At 33.7% G+C, this 17,707-nt stretch overlaps 1 long non-coding RNA gene across 3 annotated transcripts in view; it reads left to right on the forward strand.

The window, feature by feature from the left end:
* The window catches only part of LOC119603039, a 153,768-nt gene that overhangs the window by 51,714 nt on the left and 84,347 nt on the right, over positions 1–17,707 (forward strand). The window lies entirely within an intron of this gene.

Here is a 17,707-nt window from a genome sequence, read left to right on the forward strand (position 1 = left end):
ATAGACTAGACTATAGACTAGACTATAGACTAGACTAGACTAGACTAGACTATAGACTAGACTATAGACTAGACTATAGACTAGACTATAGACTAGACTATAGACTAGACTATAGACTAGACTATAGACTAGACTATAGACTAACTATAGACTAGACTATAGACTAGACTATAGACTAGACTATAGACTAGACTATAGACTAGACTAAGACTAGACTATAGACTAGACTATAGACTAGACTATAGACTAGACTATAGACTAGACTATAGACTAGACTATAGACTAGACTATAGACTAGACTATAGACTAGACTATAGACTAGACTATAGACTAGACTATAGACTAGACTATAGACTAGACTATGACTAGACTATAGACTAGACTATAGACTAGACTATAGACTAGACTATAGACAGACTATAGACTAGACTATAGACTAGACTATAGACTAGACTATAGACTAGACTATACTGTAGACCATTTTTGAAAACTTTATGAGAGAATTTCTAATGGTGCCTTATTTATGTACCTACTCAGTTCATAAAAACACAAATTTTGAGTTATGCCAATCTTGAGGTAAATGATTCAGTGGTTTTTTAAGAACTCAAAGAAAATTTTTTTTAATTTTAATTTCTAATGTGTGATACATAACGATTAAAGAGCAAATGTTTTCGCCCAATGTATAAATATTTAATAGCGTTTTAATAACATTAGTTAGAATGAAATTTCATTGCAAAAAGTCAAATAAGAGTATGGAGAGAAATCAAAGGGAAGTAGAGTAATTTGATAAAAACCAGCGGCAAGAATTGTTTCCATATCTTTAAAATTTGACAAAATTCGCCAATTCCTTATATTGAAACATCTTCTTGGGACTTCTAATTTCGTTGTTTCTAAGGAGAGCCAACCTGTATTTCTAATAATATGGAGTAGATCGTTATTGACGTATTTTTGAGCCAGTCAAGATCATTATAGTGGCTTGTAGATTAGGAAAGCCATGTAGTCACTTAAAAGGTGTTGTACCAGTTCTTCTTCCTCCTCTTTTAAACAATTTCTGAAATAACTTGGCTATTCCATGGCATTGGACATACATACATCCGAACAATATCCAGTAAGTGCTTATAAGAATATCTAAGAAGTTCGACATATACCGTCTAAGTTGGGGCGAGTAGTGAATGCAGTTAAGAATACATTTCAATAATATCACCTTCGTGGCGAGGGCTTTGAGGGATTTAAGACTGTTTACGTGGACGTTAATGGTCAATGTCTGGAGATTTTGTTTCCGGACAGACATTTAGCGATATGATGAAGACCCTGAAATCAGGCTCATTGGAGAAATTTCCCAAGTCAACACGCGATACAAATTTAGTTTCGTCCAGGGATTATCTATTATTTTCCGTCTGCCAGTATTTCGTGCAGTCCAAACGTGTTCGACAGAATATCATCTAAGAAAGGGCAAAGAGTGAAGGCAATTGAGAATACACTTTGACCTTATCACCTTCAAGGCTAGACTTTTTAGATGACTGTTTAAGTAGACGTTAATGGTCAACGTCTCGGGAGTTTGTTCTCGGATATTTCTCGCAGCCGTATCGATGTAGTAAATTTAATTTTCAAACAAATATTTGCTTAGCAATTTCCGCCAAGGATACTGCGACATTTTCCCGAATGTCATTATGTCATGCAACACAAATTTGTTCGACCTAATATGGTTTAAGTTGGGACAAGAAGTTAGATTGACATTATCATCTTCAAGGTGAGAGCTTTAAGGAATGTAAGACTGTTTACGTGCATGTTAATGGTCATCGTCTTGAGATTTTGTTCTCAAATATTGTTCGCGGTCTTATCGATGTTGTAAATTTCATTTTGAAAACAGTGCAGCCATTTGGTAATTTGATGGAAATCCTGTAATCAAGCTCCCCATTACAATTGCCGAGCCGGTACACAGTTTTTAAGCCATTAGTGTAGACCCATAAATCATCCTCAAGGATTGTGTTGAGGCCCGGATTTTTCTTGTTGTTATTTTGATTCTGAAGTACTTATCAAAGCTATGTGCCTCAGATTTGAATCATCCAGTTTTTTTATAGGATGATGCCATAACCGATGTGATCGTATTTCAGTGCTCCTAAATCTGTCAGTCTAAGAGTCGATTTAGCATTACCTCTGAGGTCTGGTTTAAGAACTTATAACGCTTTTAATAACAATACATTGCAACCTTTGTCCCTTATACTAGATGTTATTTCGTTTTCACCGTTTTCCACCAGGTTACTAAATAGGTCTTTTGAAAGCTGCATACATCCAGGTTTAAGTCTCTCCTATCTCTTTTTTAAGGTTTTCTTTTAAGACTAGAAAGCATCATTATTCAACACTCAGCATTACGCTTCCACGAAAACTTAAAGTCCAAGATAATCCGAATGTTATTTGCTTCATTTGAAAATTCCAGCTTTTAACCATTTGGCGTCATGGAAAGCAATAGGTTTATCCTCCTTAATACGTTCAAGTTCATTAACTTGGAATTGCAGGATCTTCTCTGCGTTCTATGATGGTCACTTGGTGGTCCGAAGGAAATCGGAAACGCCATCAAATTCTAAAAAAGAACATAGTTTTCTTTGGAAATAACCATTTACTTCAAATCGCGTTGTCCGATGCATCGGTGTCTGCTATATGTGAAGGAATTAAGGAATTCGTTCTTTTAAGTATTTTCCTGCAGAGGTTATCACTCCTACTAAATTTCTAACACTCTTCGTATCCAGTCTGATTAGTAATTTGGTTGTTTTCGTATCCAGTTTAGGCCATAAAGCCTTGGAAAAAACTGCAATCCAACCTACTGTACCAGGGATATATATGTATATGTACGTAGCATATAGGGAATTCTATCAATTTTATAACTACTTAAAGTTCCAGATCTGATATCTGCCTGCACAGTTCATCTGAGATATAGTGCGCTGGTAACTAATCAATGTGTATGTAACTTCCGAAACCACTGCGTTGCGTGTGCTAATCGTTTCGTGGTTTCCCAGATCGCTTTGATCTCTGCAAGAGAGACACAGCATTCTTTAGGGAGTCTATAAAACATTTTGATATCACAATCATTTGTTCACATCCAACTCCTTTCTCTTGGTTACACTGAAGTCTGGGGTCGTAACCATAAGGTCAGAAATCGCCATATGAGTTATATTCGGACCTCGCACAAGCCTAACAAGATCAGACATGCCTTCCCGCGAAAGCCTTATATGATCAGACTCGAATATATATAAAACACGAGAAGATTTTCAAGGTTTAAAGCTCATTAAGTGCAGAGATACAAAGGGTAGATAATTGCACCTTTCCACTCTCCTAAACTTTCGAATTTCCTAAAAGTACCAACAATTCTTATTATTTACGCGGAAACTGAAAGTTAGTTAACAAATTACCATATTTGAAATCCTTCTTTATTTAGGACAAACATAAAATGATTTATTTACTTATGTTTTCAAAAATTCTTCATCTAAATTCTTTTACTCAAGTCAATTTAATGATGTAATTTTACATGTCCTTGAGCTGGCTGAAAAAGGATGCTGAAAAGTTGTTTGGCGGCTTACGAAAAAAGAGGACAACCAATGAAATACAGCCACAGACAAAATACTTATAAATATTTAAACAAATATAAAATATTGTGTGTTTGTTAAGCCATTTAAAGGAGTTTTAAAAACCACTTTTCTGCTGTTGGTCACATTTCTTCTCATTATAATTTTAATTAACATTTCAATGTAAAATTAGTTTTTTAAAATAAATTAATTTTCTCTCTTTCTCATTCATTTTCATTTCAATTCTAAAACACTGTCAACTAAATTATGATTTGTAAAAGTAATTTATTTTTCCTACTTTTAATACATACAACTAGAAAAAAAATTATGAAATACTATTTTTGTTTGTATTTTTTTGGAGTGGCATTACAACGACAAATAGCTTTAATTGTTGTTGATCATGAAATATGAAAAATGACTTTTTAACTCGTTGTGGGTGTATGTGAGTGTATGAAAATTGTGAATTTTCTTTTTTGTAGATGATTTCGTTGATTCTTGTTAACAATACCATGACAATAGATTATTAACCAAAAAAAAGGGGAAAAATGAAAGGTTTATACATACAACTACATAAAAGCACATGTAGTTAACTACCCTGCAGAACGCAGACTTATACACCAACATTGAAGTATTATGTTACAAAATCTCTTTATAATCTTTTTTCATGTTATGTTTTTTATACCTTTCGAACTGCAGGGTATTTAGTAGAAACATACAAACATCATTATACTTTCTCCAATAAACATTCAAGCAGCTTTGTTGCGTGTTTGCTGAAATATTATTTAGAAACAAAGTCAAATACGATAAAACTGTTTTTGTAATTATTTATAAATTCAACAAACATTGTATAATAATTTATTACTTTTTAATAAGGCGAATGAGTATGAGTAATAAAAACTATAAATATTACAAGAATTACAAAAAAGAATGGAATGATATTTGGATTAAGACAGTAATGCTGAAAAATCCCTGCAAAATTATGGTAATGTTTTATGCTTATACATTAACTAACTTTTCAATGACTACTACATACCGTTTGCATTACTTAGAAAGAGTCTAGTAATGCCGTAAAATGCTAGTGTTTGTAAATTTGATAACAGATTACGAAAATTTCACCTCAATGTAATAGATTAGACTTTACACATACGTCGAACATTCTAAACTTAAGTAGTTTGTCTGGATATTTATATGCTTTACCGTAGTGGTTGTAGACTTCGGTTGTTTCGGTGCCGCCATTCGTTGTCTCAAGATAGCAGAAGCTTTCTACATATTCGACTGGTGGGCTTTGCAGCATGATGTTATCGTCTGGATAGTGTGGTAGTGGTTATAGACTTCGGTTGTTTCAGTACCACCATTCGGACTTTGCAGCATGATGTTATCCTCTATATATAGGTGAGCTTTTCCGTAGCGGTTATAGACTTCGATTGTTTCAGTGCCACCATTCGTTGTCTCAAGATATCAGAAGCTTTCTGCATATTCGGCTGGTGGGCTTTGCAGCTAGATGTTATCGGTTAATTCTCATAATTTTGCTTATCTTGATATTTATCTCAAGTCTAATATTTCCAAATCTTTCCAAATTTTCTACTTTTACTTATATGTTGGAATAAAAGTTGGCGTAAGAAACCCCATGTGATTCACTTTCTCTCTGGACTGACTTAGCTCTTGATATCATCTAGTACTATATTGAACAGCAGATGTGTAGTAAGCATCCTTGCTTTGTTCCAGCGTTCTTAGAAGTTCAGCTCATAGTTCGATGACAACCTGAAAAATCTCAGCTATTTCAGTATTACGTTCCGTTATGTTACTATAAGGAATCTTGGAGTGCCCAGAGTCCTTAGAATACATCTTCGTAGACGCGATGCCTCCGTTGTATTATCCAAATGTCAGCGGAGCTGTTTTTTTTCACTTTTGGTGCCTGAATCATCTTTCATTTTAGAATCAATTTGAGTCATAAAAAACGATTTATAGTTAAATATAGATAACACGTTTTGTTTCACTACCTCCATGAAAGTTATATCTTGCTGCTTAGCAGTGACGCAGATTAATTTGCAACGTCCTTGGATATCTCATATTCATTTGATCAAGTCTTCAATTTTAGCCGGTCACAATATCATCTGGCATCATTACACCGAGTTCTCTCATCAGCTTATTCGCGCCATAAACGCAAAGGCTTGAGTTGGCTCAAGCAGAATCATCATGGTCGATTGTAGCGCAGACGAGGTGGTTTTTAAAATCCTCGCTGAAGGACTTATCTATTGACCGTTGTGGCTTAAGACTAGAGCGTCTTTCAACCCGAAGGAAGGCAAGCTAGACTGGTCATCTAAGAGGAATTTTTTTCCCAGTTTAGGGATGAAAAGTATTCTTAAGAAAAAGATTCTGCAGGTTTTTTATCTTTCCGATAGGCAGGTGTAATGTGGAGATTTCCAATTGCTATGCTGGACTAGAGGTCAGCTTGGGAACCCGAAATCTTGTCAAGTTCACTGGCAGGGGAAAATTATCAAGGGCTCCCGGAATCTTGTTCCAAATACCATTACCCACAGTAACACTGGGTTAGCAACAAAACTTGAATTCGCATTGAAGGCTTCCGTAACAGGGATTTCCATTGACTTTTTGTCTTGCCTATTGTGCAGATTATGAGATACAAGAATTGTGGCTTGGAGTTACCGTTTTTGTGCAAGATTAGGACCTAATTTCATGGTGTTTTTTTATTTACAAGGTGAGCTTTTTTGACGACTCAGCACCGCTCCTTTGTCTATCCCACACTCCGGTGGCAATTTTGTGCATGGTTCTACTGGCCAATGTACAAGCACTTTGCTCAAGTAGTGAAGCCTTATAATCTCTGACCATTGCTGCCCCGTCGCTTAACTTCCGAGATGCAAAATCATTACTTCCATTTACAACCACGTAGATGTTATGACCTCTGTTGATTCTGCAACAGCACCTAGAGATGTAATCGGTAGACCGAAATACGAACCCATCAAATAAGCCAAAGATGTATTCTTACTCACATAGAACACACTGTGGAAAATTGAATGATATCGCTTGTATAAGATACCTTATATCCATCACCATTCAACCCAGCACATTCTTCATTCATACCACACACTCATTAAGAAAAACATCCGAAACATTCACTCTTGGCATACGGATGGTTGTGAACCTTATACCCCTACATACATGCCGTATCATATACACTTAACACCAACCCTGCGCTTAGTCCCACAGTCACTCCTCTGCGGGGTATCTGTTGTCTCGACAACATCACCGAACTTATTCAGAAAAATAGATTCTCTTTCCGAGAATTTGGGTTTAAACCACAGTCACAACGTGTACCCCAAAGGAACCTCTCCAATAACCGAGACAGGACAAAGTCCGAAACTCTTCCCTGTGGGCTACCGGTTGACGTGTTACCAGATTATGTGGTTCTATGTTACATTATAGTCATATAGTTTATAGGCCCGGTAGACTAGAAGTATTGGTAGCACCTTTTGACCCTGGGAATGCAATAACACCAATATAGGAGAAAATTTATCAAGATAACATGCTCCCGGTGGGGCTGCTTTTGTGCAGTCCGTGGATTTCGGTTCGTCCTCATTCTTTTCTGTGGTATTTTTGACGCCAGTCGATTGTATAACAACCTGGGTGTAGCCTTCGGACTGAGACTGACATACCACCAAGCCGCCGAATATGGTAAAGGAGGCTGGTAGGAGAAAATTTTTCAAGGTAACTGCACAAGGACTTCTTTTGTGCAGTCCGTGGATCTCGATTTCTGCTCATTCTTTTCTGTGGTGTTTTGGACGCCACTCGATCGTAGAACACCCTGGCATGGTATCGCTTCGGACTGAGACTGACATACCACCAAGCCGACGAAACAGACACAAAGAATGGATACGTCTACAGGGAGTCTTACTGTAGCATGATTTGAAGACAACTACCTACAGAAAACATCTAAAATCCTTCCCATATATATGGGTGTTTCTATCCAGCACGTCCTGTATGAGTTCTTGTTAAAATCGCCTTTCTAAACTTTATAAGTCTGAGTCATAATTGACTCAGACCCTTATATAGACCAACTTAGAGAAATTCCTTCAAAATATATTCATTGTATGCTTAGACCAGACCATTTATTTTTCAGCCTCAAATCTGAAAACATAAATAAAATTGATGTTTAAACATTTTTCAATGCTCTTTGCTAAAATAAAATATATAAAAAACGTGGCATAATCTCTAAACATCAACTGTCACAGGATTTAGTTGTTTTTGTATTTTGACATTTATATTGGATACAAAAAAAAAGCAAAAGCCCCCTAAAGGCAACTATGATATAAAATACTTTTTATTTTGTTAGATTTATTTTATTTAGTTTCATTTTGTTGCTGTTTAAATCCAAGGTGTTAAAGTATTTCGATATTGTGCCCCTAACATTTGCATAAATGTTTCCTTATTTCGTAAAGGAATAAAAATGTGTTGTTAAACAACATTTAATAAAGTGCCCGACGCTTCATACAAAAGCCACAAAAAACTTTTTGTGCCTATTTCTTTTTTGTTTTAACAATTTAAAGTAGTAGTAGTAAGTACTTACTGGTATAGGGGTAGGGGGGTAATGAATGTATTTTACTTTTTGTGTGTTTTTCCCTATTCATTATTTTCATTATCATAAAGTTTTTCCCTTGCTAGCCGTTTTCTACCCCAGCTATATCCTTTTTCCGTCCACTTCATAATCTTAATGGCGTTTTTTTTTTGGTTGGTTTGTTTGTCGTTGTTAGTGTTGGCGTTTTATCCTTAAGCTGACTTCCGGCTCAATTTACTCTCAATGTGCTTTAATTTATTTGAAAACAAAACAACAAGAAAAAGTTCCGATTCTGTGATGAGAACGATAAATATTTTTTGTTGTTATTGTTGAGTGATGGTATGCGTGTGTATGTAATCAGGTAGGCTTCTCCTTTTGTAATAAGCTTAAATGTTAATCCTTTACTTTAATCATCTTAAGTATATTGATGTGTGTGTGTGTGTTGGTATGTGTTCATATTACATTTGTCTGCTTTGAGGTTGATTGACCTTTTATCTTTTTTGGTTTTTCACAATCATTTCATTTTACAATTGACATTAAGAAGGGTTTCATTAATTTCATTTGTTATTAATGAGCGTATAATTTATTAGAGAATACAAAATAGACAAGTTCAAAACTTAGTTATAAATAAACAATTAATTAAATAACATTAAACACATTTCACTTTGTAATGGCTGTCTTTGTTGGGTTTCGAAAAGTTAAAGTTGAAAACATCAATGTCTATTATAATATTAGAAAAAGCTCATGCAAGCATATTCTGTAAAAGCTTTACGAAGAGTTTTATAACTATATATTATATATACCATCATAATTTGGATGTAAGTATGTGGTCAATATAACGTAAAGTTTAAAGGGTTTATAAAGAGTTTTCTTTCAGTGTACGACCAATATTTTGACGTGTTAAAGACTTTATCTAATCAATTCGGTTGGAAAATGATCACGACTAAGTTCTTATCATACGATCATCAGCTCAAAGACTCTTAATGTAAACAGAGGGAAAAAGAAATATACACGCCTGGTACTAAATTGACACCAAACTGTTTATAATTTTTCAATAACATCCGTTGTCAAAGTATATGCATACGTACGACAACACTATGTAATGTTGACAACATTGAAACAATTCGTTGTCGAAATCTAAATTTTATACACATCCGTTGTCTAAATGTTAACAAATGTGGTAAGCTCCACTATTCACAAACAATCCGTTGCCAATAGTGAGCTTACCACGTTTGTTAACATTTAGACAACGGATGTGTATAAAATTTAGATTTCGACAACGAATTGTTGTGCAATGTTGACCACGTTGCGTTGTCAACATTACATAGTGTTGTCGTACGTATGTATATACTTTAACAACGGATGTTATTGATAAATTATATACTTTTTGGTGTCAATTTGGTAACAGGCGTGTATATTTTCTTTTCCCTCTGTGTAGCCTCATTATATGAGCATGAGTATCTTATCATATAAAAAGTCCTCATTAAGATCATAGAGGTGTAATGATCAATAAAGTCTGACAAGATCATTAAAAAAATTACCAAGAATAAACAGGATAGTTGTTAGTGATCTTGCAGCGCGCCTTGTATAATGCAGCAAATATCAAGTGAGTTATGCAATCAAAACTACTGTTCCTCAAGGAAGTGTTCTAGTACCACCATTTTACCTTCAATGCACCATTAGCAATAACCAATTCCATAACTGGATCTGCTTTAGTTATCTGCTATGCCTGTCAGTCGCAATTCTTTTGGAGAAGTGTCTTTAGGTTGTTTCTTCAAAAGACTGAAAATAGATGAAATTAATCTGTGCACAAGTAGAGGGGCCAAGTTAATGTGTAATTTACTAGTTATACAACTGATAACCCTTAAAAGGCGGGGATATCGATGATGTTATCAATAATAACTTGTCACTGGATGCTGGACAGACATGCAAGTCACTTAATAAAATAATTTCTTTGGGGAAGATGGTAACGCAACCGGGCTGGTTATCTTTTGGCTTTGTGCAGGTCGACCGTATGCTTACCAAACTAATCACGACTAAACCCTTGCCCTATGTCGGAACTGGATCCTTTACAATCATCAACTTAAGGACTCTGATGTACACGCATTCTCTCATTTTCAAGATAAGAAAGATTAGACTCTTCAATATCATGAAGCAAATACCAAGAATATAGATGGTATTCGCTAAAGATTTTGCAATCTGACTTGTATTAAGCCTCAAAGATCTAGTGAGTTTGTAAATAGTTTTTCATAATATTTCATCAGCCCTATCGTACTTTCAATGGATAGACAGACAAATTGACAGACAGAAGGTCATTTCTAGAGATCGTGTGAGAATCATTATATCGATAAGTTACAAAGATAATGACAAAATCATATTTACCCCATATTTATTGATAACACAATGAGACAAAATAAACGAAAATTGAAATACCTGGGAAGTGATACTATTTTTCTAAAAGGTGAATCCGAGTAGAACAAGAATTTGTTTTTGAAATTTGCCAGACACCTCTAAAATCTTGAGTTACTGGTAAAAAACAGGTTTTCGTACCTTTAAGCACTTATAAGTGAGTAACTTTGTTGAATCTGAACCGATTTTAAGTTTTTCCACGGATTTAGAAAGCAAAAGCTGAGGCCTTTATAATGACACATATATCTAGGACAACGGCGCAAAACTAAAATAAAAAAACCCGGTTTTTTACCAATAACTCAAGATTTTGGAGGTATTTGGCAAATTTCAAAAACATATTCTTGTTCTACTCGGATACACCTTTCAGAAAAATAGTTTCACTTTCCAGGTATTTATTTTTGTCGCATAGTGTAATGTGTGTTAAAAATACTTTTCAAACGAAACGGATAATTGATATGTGTTAATTAATAATACTTATACGCCCACAACTCAGTTTATATTTTCTCAAGAAATTAGCAAGTTTATTACATATTTTCTTTTACTTTTGTTTAAACATAAGTTTATATAAATTTATTTTTCATAATAGGATTTTAAATAAAAAAATATTTAAATAAAATGTTCAATATCAATGAAATATAAAATTTAAAATTTTGGTAAAAATTTTTATAATTTATAAACATGAACATAAATCAAAATTAAGTATTTAAATAGCATTTTACATGTCATTAATTTTGTAAAAATACTTGTTTAAGGTTTTCTTTGACTGTCCATTTTATATCTTCATATTCAATTGAAAGATTATACATTACATTTTCTCTATGCGTTAGTTTATCAACATTAGGGTGTTTCCCTTTTTAAACTTTATTTTATATTCTTTTATTATTTGTTTTAAAAAAGTTTCATATAAATTTGTTATCGATAACTTTTAAAGGTCCCCTTCGGTCCACCCTAATGTTAATGTCTACTGGATACATATATACAATCATACAACTTAATGTCAATCTTATTTTATTATCAATTGTACCGTCAATTCAATCATTTCAATTTCATGCATACAATCACTTGTCAATGTGTCAAAACAGATTTCTACTTTAATATAAAGTTTAACTTAACAACGAGGATATCAAAAGCAACATCATTACAATGATTTCAAAAAGAGACTCAACAAAAAATGAACATTTTTACTCGATAATATTTCCGATTTGAAGCTGTATACATAATAAGAAAATCAATATAGTTTAAGTATTAAATATATGTATAAGGATGATACAAATAAAAAGAATGTTTAAATATATATATCCTTGTACAACCTACTACAATGTTGTTTGCCAGTATAAACTGATGTTAGGAAAAACTTTTCCTTCCTTATGTGTTATGTAGGTATCAGCGTATTCTGTACAATAGTTAAAAATAACTTTATTATAACATAGAATAAAAGAAAATAGAACAAAACAAATTAATTTAATTTAATACTACTACTAACTAAATATAATTTAAACTAAAACCGACATTTATCTTCTCTAGTTTTATGTTTTTATTTTTTATTTCTTTTACCCCCCAAAAAAAATAATGTGGTGCCATTATTTAACTTCACTTAAAATCCAACTCTAATAAACATTTACACACACGTAAATACGGACGTATACATAGAATAACATGCGAATAAGAAAAACTCTGCAGTTCATGGAACTATTATGGTAAATGCAACATGAATGTAAAATTCAGTACACTAGTCCATAGACTAGTAAATACTACTACTCTAGTTAATAGACTAGGCCACAGATAAGTAAATAGTCTAGACCATATAGTAATCAATAGACTATCCACAGAATAGGCAATAGATAAGTCCATGGACGAGTAATTAGAATAGTTAATAGCCCAGTCCATACACAAGTCAATAGACTAGTCTTTAGACTATTACATAGACTAATCATTATACTACCCCATAAACTAGTAAATAGACTAGGCAAGAGAATAGTTCATAGATTGGTCCATAGTCTAGTCAAAATACTACATAGTCCATAGACTGGTCCGTAAACTGGTATGTAGACTGGTTCATAGACTGCTCCATACACTGTTCCATAGACTAGTCAATAGACTAGTCCAAAGATTATTCAATAGACTAGTTAAGAGAATATTCATAGTTAAGACTACGTGGTCAAAATAATAGTCAATAGACTTGTCCATAGACTAGTTCATAAACTACTTCATAGACTAGTTAATAGACTAGTCTATAGACTATTCATTAGACTATTTCATACACTAGTCCATAGACTAGACTATACACTATTCCAATGACTAGTCTATAGACTAGTCAATAGACTAGTTCAATATGTTAGTCTATAGACTATAGGTTAGTCTATAGACTAGTCAATAGATTAGTCTATAGACTAGTCGATAGATTAGTCTATATATTAGTCTATAGACTAATCAATAGATGATTCTATAGACTAGTCAATAGATTAGTCTATAGACTAGTCAATAGATTAGTCTATAGACTAGTCAATAGATTAGTCTATAGACTAGTCAATAGATTAGTCTATAGACTAGTCAATAGATTAGTCTATAGACCAGTCAATAGACTAGTCTATAGACTAATCAATAGATTAAGCTATAGACTAATCAATAGATTAAGCTATAGACTAGTCAATAAATTAGGCTATAGACTAGTCAATAGATTAGTCTATAGACTAGTCAATAGATTAGTCTATAGACTAATCAATAGATTAGTCTATAGACTAGTCAATAGATTAGTATATAGACTAATCAATAGATAAGACTAGAAATTAGTCAATAGATTAGTATATAGACTAGTCAATAGATTAGTCAATAGACCAGTCAATAGATTAGTCTATAGATCAGTCAATAGATTATTCTATAGACTAATCAATAGATTAAGCTATAGACTAGTCAATAGATTAGGCTATAGACTAGTCAATAGATTAGTCAATAGATTAGTCAATAGATTAGTATATAGACTAGTCAATAGATTAGTCTATAGACCAGTCAATATATTAGTCAATAGATTAGTCTATAGACTAGTCAATAGATTAGTCTAAAGACCAGTCAATAGATTAGTCTATAGACCAGTCAATAGATTAGTCTATAGACTAGTCAATAGATTAGTATATTGACTAGTCAATAGATAAGTCTAGAGATTAGTATATAGACTAGTCAATAGATTAGTATATAGGCTAGTCAATAGATTAGTCTACAGACCAGTAAATAGATTAGTAGTAGTATAGACTAGTCAATAGATTAGTCTATAGACTAGTCAATAGATTAGTCTATAGAGTAGTCTATAGGCTAGTCAAAAGTTTGTCTATAGACAAGTCTATAGACTAGTCGATAGACTAGTCAGTAGATTAGTCTATAGATTAGTCAATAGATTGGTCTATATCCTAGTCAATAGATTATTCTATAGGCTAGTCCATAGATTACCCAATAGGTTAGTCTATAGACTATTCAATATTCTAGTTATTTTAAAACAAAGCACAAATTAAATACTGTAAAAATATATAAATTGGTATGAATTTACAGTAATAAAACTGAAGGGACTCCAGGGAAAAACTGTTCATCGTTATAAAGTTGTGCATGAGTGTGTGTTATATTTAAAACTGGAGTCTATATAAAGGAAGTAAAACTTCCTTTACATTTTGATAAATTTCACGGTATACGCATCATTTAGATTTGACTTAAAATAAAATTAACACAATTTATAAGAATTTATCTATGAATGCGATATAAAGATGCTGTACAAAAATACAACAACAACAGAAAACAGGAAAGCAAAAATAACAGATAGCAGGACGAAAAAAAGCAAAAAAACAAATCCAAACAAATGCCAGTGACTAATACCCATAGTAATCATGATAAAATTGTTGGAATTCTTAGAAGGTTTGATGATGGTTTCCTTAAGAGAAAGAAATGAACGTGTTTGTAAGTATTTAAAAATTCCCCGGTAAGACAATCTCAAAGTTGGTAAATGTACGAATGTATTTGTGTGTGCATTTATCTATAATCATTATCTAGTCATTTGTAAATGGTGTGAAGAAATATATAAATGGTGTTTTAAAAGCAATTTGTTTGTAGTTGACAAATAAAAACATTGAGATTTTTATCGCTGACTACAAAATGCCAATTGCAACAAAACTTCGACGAGTGAAATTGTTCTTCAGCATAATAAATACAAGAAGTGGAACTGAAAAAAAAATAAAAATGTATGTAGGAAAAGGAAATATTAACGGGAAATATGTATTTGTGTGAGAGTTTGTGTTTAAAAAATAACTATATTAAAAACTCATTTAATGGCGATTTGTAAGAAAATAAATAATGTTTTATTCAACTTTGCTTAAAGTTAGTCTGTCTGCTTAAATGAGAAACTTCTTGTCAGCGGAATTTGGAAAAATTTTTTATAAGAACATTTTTGTGTATAATTAAAAATATTTAAATGTAGTTGTAGTTTGGGTTCAAAACTAGTATATGCACTAATCTATGGACTAGTCTATGAACTCGCCTATGAACTTGTCAATTGTCTTATCTAGTGGCTAGTATAGATACTTATTTATTGACTAGTCTATAAAATAGTATATAGACCAGTTAGTTAACTACTTTATTAAGTTCTCTATGGACTTGTCTTTGCCATTTATTTATTCTATTGTATGAAATAGTCTGTGAACTAATCAATTGCATTGCCTATTGACTAATATAATAACAGGTCAATGAACTCTAAGAACAGGTCTATGGACTAATCTATGAACTAATCGAGTGACTAGTCTATTAGGTAGTCGTCTATGGACATATCTATATAACTAGTCTGTAAAAATTGCACTTAATATGAATTGAAGGTACTGAGGTATATTTTGATGTCAAATTTGTTCTCCGACAACAAATTGTAAACCGGCAAGGCCGAAATTCTTATTTCATACTAATACCGTAACCAAACCCAGTAGTTATCCGAGAGAGTGTCGAAGCCGTAACTCATCTTAATTGATAAACCGAAAGTTAAAGAACTTATCGTATTATCGATTGTCGTTAGCCGAGCGAGAATCGAAGCATTTATGTCTTCGGTTTGTATTCTTTAGTTAACCGACTTACAGTGGAACATTCTACAAGATGGCGGTAAAAAAAAATACATAACTATTGATTGGATTGGAATTTTTAAAACCGGTTTTTTTTTGGGGACTATAGTTGTTATAGTTTCCAATTTATACAAATTTTATTATTTGATTAATATGCAAGAGCTGCCACGCCCACTGATTCTAGGCCGCTCATTTTTTCTCTATAAATTCATATTGATACTTAACTTACTAGTACAGTATTTGGTAACTCTAGCTAATCTAGTTTCCAGATATACCAATTTGAGTATTTGATTAATATAGGAGATGCCATGCCCACTTATGTTAGTCTGCAAAATTTTGAGGATTCTAGCTGTTTTCTAGATATACGAATTTTAGTATTTGACTAATATGAAAGCTGCCACGACCCCATTTTTTCATGAGATGTTTATATAGATGTCAATATATAATGCGTATCTTGTGTATGGGCATAGCACCTCGCCCATTTAAAATTGCAAAACAAAATGGTCCACAGTGCGACAGGGGCTTTAACTTATGGGATTACATCCATACATAGTCGTCTTATACATATTATCGATTGTTGTTAGTCAAAAATATCCTATTTGCATACATATGTAAGTCTGCTATTATCCAAGTATAAAATAAGATGCTCGAAATGGATAATAAGCATTAATATTACCCAATGAATATCGTTCAATGCTTCCAAATACTGGACCTTCACAACGCGCTGTTGAGTATTCCGATGATATTGCATAATGAATCTCAATTTCTAAACGGATCTGAATACATTCTTTGTTATTTCTCTACAAAGTACTATAAGAATTGAGCGCTCAATCTTCCTCTTAGGAACCAATATGTGCTATTAACAAGCGATTTGGGGCACAATTTTCCTGCTTATAAATTACACAGGCCGACGAAAGTTGAAAAGAGTCGAAACCCTGAGACCATGTTCTACATTTCTAAAGGATTGAGCAGCGCTTAATCTGAATCTGATTTGAGATTTTCTTCCTCGCATTTGGGATTTGAGATATCGTGTCCTGAAATTTTAGAAAACGCAATTTTTAGCCGTTATTGAGACGTTATAATAGCGTTAAGAAAACTTTATTTGTGAAATGTTGCTTGGGTATAAGTTGTGCCATGTGTACTACTTCAACCAAGGCTCTGGAAACGTTGCTAGATATTCCACCCATTGAAACATATTTAAGATATGAGGCGGCGCTTACAGCCGAACGGCTCTTTACTTTAGGCGAACTGGCCAAAAGCGGTTATAGGACACGTCATCAATGTATGCTGGACACATTGGAAGCTTATACACAATCATCGGACGTGCCTGATCGTATACCAGGCACAGAATATGTCGGAAACTTTGAAACGCTGATCCCAGATAGAATGTCTTGGTCAAGCGGAACATTAGAGCAAATGCCAGTAGGAATCCGTTGTTACACGGATGGCTCTAAATTGGGGGACAAATTGGGGCTGGGGTTCTATATTGAAGACCCAGAAACAGAAATATACCACCCTTTACCAAATCATAACACAAGCTTCCAGGCAGAAAAGTACGAGCAATAACGGAATGCGTAAATTGGATTAGAATAAATATGGCGCCCACAGCGCTTAATATATTTACCGATAGCCAGAAGGCAATTAGGGCGATATCAGGCGATAGAACTACAGAGGTAAGGTTCACATCATATGGGTACTAGCCCACTCGGGAGTAGTCGGTAACGAATGGGCGAATGTAATAGCTTTAAAAGGTAGGGAGCTCGAGGCAGTTAACCTGACAAACGCGAAACCGTTCGACGCAACAAAAGCTGAACTGGAAATATGGATGAGAGAATCCCATAAGGACTCTTGGAATAATGAAACAGTGGGTAGAACCACGAAGACCTTATAGGGTGACCCTGATGAGAGCAAGACGAAAAATCTCCTCAAAATGAGCAAGTCTGAAGTTAGTATGATGGTACGTATTCTGAGTGGACACACAGGATTACGAGCACATCTATGCAAAATTGGACGTGCGTATTCAGACAAATGTAGAGCATGTGGAGAGGACAGTGAAACTCTGGAGCACTTTCTATGCCACCGCCAGG

Source organism: Lucilia sericata, unplaced genomic scaffold (assembly GCF_015586225.1).
Source record: "Lucilia sericata isolate MDLA Ls3-8-SP2 unplaced genomic scaffold, ASM1558622v1 Contig000271F_arrow, whole genome shotgun sequence".
In the NCBI taxonomy this organism is placed as follows: domain Eukaryota; kingdom Metazoa; phylum Arthropoda; class Insecta; order Diptera; family Calliphoridae; genus Lucilia; species Lucilia sericata.